The 5,728-nt window shown below is 46.0% G+C and overlaps 1 long non-coding RNA gene across 1 annotated transcript; it reads left to right on the top strand.

Annotated features, from left to right (window-relative positions):
• The first annotated feature begins 830 nt into the window (after positions 1-830).
• Positions 831-2,957, top strand: LOC136224704 (uncharacterized). The gene is made up of 4 exons (XR_010686564.1): positions 831-1,249; positions 1,327-1,491; positions 1,561-2,386; positions 2,496-2,957. It is a non-coding gene; the product is annotated as an uncharacterized lncRNA (long non-coding RNA).
• Positions 2,958-5,728: the final 2,771 nt, after the last annotated feature.

Below are 5,728 nucleotides of genomic sequence, written 5' to 3'. Positions count from 1 at the left end.
TGGTGTCACTGTTCTGTAAAAATTGACTGTTATTTGGAGTTCATATCTTGGCAATGTTGGTCGTTGTCTGGGAGATATGCAGGCTGAAACGGACTGCAAATCGGAGGTCTGTGCACCTAGTAATTAATTATTTACTTTTTACCTTTATGTCAAATCGTACTTCTTTCACTATTTACGGGAATGCCATTCCCTTTTCCTATATAAGGTGGTGGGGTTTCATTTCAACCCCACACCTTCTCTCTCTTCTTTCTCTCACTAGAATTCAATTTGGATTATTCTCGGGATGGATTTAGATGAATGGGATGGCACTAGAGGCATGGACGAGGTTTACGTAAACCTGGATAGAGTGGATACCTTCCACGACCCTACGACGCATTTGAGCAGGACACACTGCAACGAGGTAAGTAATTTCTCACTTTTATTTGATTCGAACTCTAGGCTTTAGCATTCCTATCCGAACATGATTTGCATGCTAACCCTTAGACTGCCTTAGAGGACTTTAGCTAGAAAACGTGAATTCCTTTATTCACAAGTAACACCTGTTTATTTTTGTAAGAATGCGCGCTATATGCATGTGAATAGTGGCACTACAAATTTATGCATGCTAACGGTACAAACAACGTGAATAGTGAAGACGTGAATAGTAAAAACGTGAATAGTAAAAACTTAGCTAATGCATGTGAATAGTAAAAACGTGAATAGTGAAAACGTGAATAGTGCACGTGAATAGTAAAAACGTGAATAGTGCACGTGAATAGTAAAAACTTAACTAATGCACGTGAATAGTAAAAACGTGAATAGTGCACGTGAATAGTAAAAACTTAACTAATGCACGTGAATAGTAAAAACTTAGCTAATGCACGTGAATAGTAAAAACGTGAATAGTAAAAACTTAACTAATGCACGTAAATAGTAAAACCTAATCTATGCTCCTCGTCTCCGTAGACGAGGGTGGATTAAAGAATTGACTAAACGCTACGTGAATGACCCTACAGGAGAGATTTTTACAGAAAATTGGTCCTAACTGACCGGATGTCTCTATGAAAGAATACCTAGTCTTAACGCGTTCTTATCAATTGCATGCACGAAGGGTGGAAAGGTATATGCGGGTCTCATTCAGGCACTCAGCGATTTGGATGCAGCGGCTTCCTACGATTGGGCAAGGGCAGGCTTAGCCTTTCTCTACAAGTTTTTGGATCTGACTTGCAGGAAGCGCAAGGATTTCGATGGTTACACCTTTGCTCTGCTGGTACGTGATGCCTTCTTGACTTGCCCGTCTTATCTTCTTCGCGTTTTTCACACTCCTAGTCCTTGTTTTTACCACAGGTGTGGGCGTATGAGAGGCACATCCTTCCCAGCCGGTCTCGATCTCGACCGAGAGTACCGAGGCCGCCTTTCATGACTCGATGGAGGGATTTTGACTTGAGCGCCGAAAGGAGTCGGACGGTGCCACGGCTCCTAGATTGGATCGACTCGCTGACCCTCACACAGGTAGATTTTGCCTAATCATGCTCGGTTTTTGTTTGAGTCTTTCTGACTTTCTATTTGTGCATTTTTTAGATTAAGTTCAGGTGGGACGACCTCGACTTCGGCCCCGATTATACATATGTATCGATGATCCAGGAGCAGCAGTGTGTGCTCACCGGCCCCTGCGTGCGGGCATGGTATTTAGGGGATGGAGGCATCACTGGAGTTAGGGACGCTCACTGGACACCGGGTGAGATCCCCGTCTCTATGTTCGCGGTGCGGACCATGCCCTTATCGACCGTTCGTCGGGACTTGACCCGTCAGTTTGTTGGTAGAGCGGTGTGGATTCACGCCGGGGGCCGTGAGCCTTACTTATCTGCTCTGCTGAGCGCGAGGGATGCCCCGGCGGCAGCGATGGAGGTGGATCCGGTGGCAGATGTATTTTCGAGGGAGGCTATCGCGGCAGTCTTCGGTCAGGAGGAGGTCCCGATAAGTGGTTCCACCCCCTTCTTATTTTACCTTTCATTCATGAGATGTTTAGGGGTTTTTATTGTGTTTTTTTTTGCAGGAGGGGTCCTGGAGGAGTGCCCATTTATCTGATTTCTTTGACGGTACTCGAGCTCAGACGCCTGTGTGCGAGTAGCCCTACTACGTCGGCGAGTCCTCCAGTGCTGCCCGACCGGAGAGGTCTTCCCTAGGTGTGCCCCTACCAGACTACGGGAGAGATTATGCCACGATTTGCTATGACGAGTCCGGGACAGCTTATGCGGGATTCGAGGCGGCTCCTCCTATCTTCTCCTCGAGGGTCCCATTTGATCCCTCAGACGCTTCTCTGACCACGAGGGAGACTTGTACGGATTACATGGGGCTGTCTAGTTACCTACGAGATCGCCTCAGCTTGCGCTGCACCGATCACCTGGTATGTATCATTACTTTACTTTAGTGTAGTGGAATGTATGCATGTATGTATGATTTATGTTTTTGCCTATGCTGCTTTTTATCTGTTCTTTTTTCTTCTTTTTCTGTAGAGTGATCTGCATGCCCACGAGCGGAGGCAGAGCGAGTTGGTGCGGGAGGCGACGCCCGGGTTGGTCAGGTGTATCAGGAGAGAAATGACCACTGGTCAGGGATGATGCGATGGGAAACTGAGGGTCGCCTTGCCGTCGAGGAGAGGGCGCGTGATGAGTCGATCAGGCGCCTTGTTGTAGAGGAGAGAGCACGAGCTGCTGATGAGAGAGCATGCGCCTCTGATGAGAGAGCGCGAGTTTCTGATGAGAGAGCGCGTGCTGCCGATGAGGCACTATCTGCGGAGCGGGCATCACACCTGAGAGATTTTGAGGACTATTGGGACTTCCCTCCGTATTAGGCTCGTTATGTATTGCTTTGTAGCTTTCATTATTGCTTTGTAGCTTTTATTAGAGTTTCCCCGATGTATAGCTGATGTATAGGGAGTGGGGTGGATAGTAGGTAGGCTTTTTGTGAAAAGTAGGATAGGAAATGTATAACTCGTGATTCATATTACCATGCATTCAGTAGATTATGATGATTCCCATCATTCTCGTCAAATATATTCATGCCTTTATTTATTTACAAACAACAGAAATACTTAGTTTCTTATACATTGTTTTTGTAATTGCTCAAGTCATAACTATTGTTACCAGGACCCGCCTTTCGGTTTTCGGATCCCGGTGATTTTTCTCCTCTCCTTTTACTATCCCGGAATTTTTAAATGAGTGCCCTTTCGGGTTTTCACCCATTGGGATTTCCCTTATTGTTGCATAGGTCGCCCTTTACGGGTTTTCAACCTATCGGGAATTTTTCTTTATTTTTCTTTTTTTTTTTTTTTTTTTTTTACGAAAAGTATTTCTTAAGCCTATCCAGGTTGGTAGGTTCGGAGAATTCCATACCGTCCATTGTGGTTAACTTCATCGCTCCTTTGCTTAGTATATTCTTCACGACGAATGGTCCTTCCCAGTTAGGCCTGAACTTCCCCCTCGGGTTGGTGTGCGTCACACGGATCTGTTTCAGCACCAAATCTCCTTCTTTGATAGGACTGGTCTTGACCTTTTTATTGAAAGCCCGAGCCATCCTTCTTTGATATAACTGTACATGGTAAAGCGCTTCCATCCTTTTTTCGTCAACTAGAGCCAACTGCTCACATCGCTTCTTCGCCCATTCCGCCTCGGGAATTTTTGCCTCCACTGCGATTCTCAACGATCGCTTTTCGATCTCAATCGGCAAGACTGCTTCTGTTCCATACATCAAAGAGAATGGCGTTGCCCCAGTTGAGGTTCTAATTGTCGTGCGATAAGCCCATAATGCGAGTGGGAGCTGCTCATGCCAATTCCGATCTGATTCCACCGTTTTTACGAGAATCCTCTTAAGGTTCTTATTAGCTGCTTCTACTGCTCCATTAGCCTGTGGACGGTATGGAGAAGACCTGTGATGTTCAATGCCATATTCTCGGAAAAGATTTCTTACTTCCCCCTGAAACTGGACCCCATTATCCGTAATCATGTGATGAGGCACTCCGAACCTGGTGATCAAGTTTTTTTCAATGAACTTTCTCATCTGCTTGGATCCCAGTTTGCTAAACGACTCTGCTTCTACCCACTTGGTGAAATAATCGATGGCGACAGCAATAAACTTATGTCCATTTGAAGCGTTAGGCCTTACTTCGCCGATGATGTCAATGCCCCAAGCAGCGAATGGCCAAATAGGTACTAGCACATGTAGTTCCATGGCCGGAAGATGACTGCAATCGCCGTGGATTTGACAATCATGGCATTTCTTTGCATACTCGTTACAATCTCTTTCCATGGTGAGCCAGTAGAAGCCTTGCCTTATGATTTTCTTTGCTAACACCGCTCCTCCCATATGGGCCCCGCAAATTCCTGAATGCACCGATTCCATCACCTCGCGGGCTTCTCCCGCATCTAAGCACCTTAGCTGTAACCCATCGATGTGCCTTTTGTAAAGTAAGTCGTCATGGATGACGAACTGCCGAGCTAACCTTCTAATCACTGCTTGATCCATCGGTTCTAACTCTGCCGGATATGTTCCATTTTTCATGAAGTTCACGATATCGAAATACCACGATTTTTCATCTGCCCTTAACAGCATTACGTCCTCGTAGCATGGTTTGTGAGATCTCCTTAATACCAACGGTTTCGAGGCAAGGTTTCGGGGGTTGTCCCAAACTGACACCAAAGTGGCCAAAGCATCCGCCGCCTGGTTCTGCGCTCGAGGAATGTGATAGAAACGACACTCCTTGAATCTTTGTGCCAACCCTTCTAGCTGATCTAGATATGGACGTAGCCTTTCTTCCCTCACTTCCCAGTTTCCTTGTGCCTGTTCGATGATCAACTTGGAGTCACCCCAAATTTCGACATATGATGCTCCCAGTGCCGCTAATGACTCTAAACCATAAATGCACGCTTCATATTCGGCCATATTATTAGTGAGAGGGAAGGATAACTTCTTGGCCATCGGGATCCTTTCTCCTTCCGGTGAGGTAAGTAGTACTCCTACTCCGGCTCCATTCGAATTAACTGCTCCATCGAAGAACATTTTCCACGGTATAACTTCGATTGCGTTCAAGTGCTCATCGGGGAAATCATAGCTTACTTCTTCCTCTTCTGCATTCAGGGGTTGGTTAGCCAGAAACTCTGCCACGGCCCTTCCTTTGATAACCTTCTTCGTCACATATTCAATGTCAAACTCGGACAGAAGCAACAACCATCGGGCTAACTTCCCCGTCAAGGATGGAGTTCGGTACAAATACTTCACGGGGTCCATCTGAGAAATAATGATCACTTTATACGATTGAAAATAATGCCGTAGTTTCTTTGTCAACCATACTACTGCCACACATGTCTTTTCGATCATGTTGTACTTGAGTTCGTACTCCAGGAACTTCTTACTCAAATAATACACCGCGTGCTCCACACCGGTGTCTCCCTCTTGAGCCAACATTGCCCCAATAGATCGCTCCTCGATCGCTACATAGAGGAGAAGCGGCTTCCCTAGTTTAGGCGGTCTCAGCACTAGCGGATTAGACAAATAGTTCCGGACGCTCTCCAAAGCTTGTTGACACTTATCATTCTAGATGATGGGTTGGTCTTTCCTTAACAACTTAAAGATTGGCTCGCAGATTGCGGTGAGTCTCGCTATGAACCGACTGATATATTGAACCTGCCCCAGAAACCCTCTCACTTCTTTCTCATTTTTTGGCACCGACATCTCCTGTATAGCCTTCACT

This window comes from Euphorbia lathyris, chromosome 3 (assembly GCF_963576675.1).
Source record: "Euphorbia lathyris chromosome 3, ddEupLath1.1, whole genome shotgun sequence".
Lineage (NCBI taxonomy): Eukaryota > Viridiplantae > Streptophyta > Magnoliopsida > Malpighiales > Euphorbiaceae > Euphorbia > Euphorbia lathyris.
This window is presented reverse-complemented; position numbering and strand designations above follow the sequence as displayed.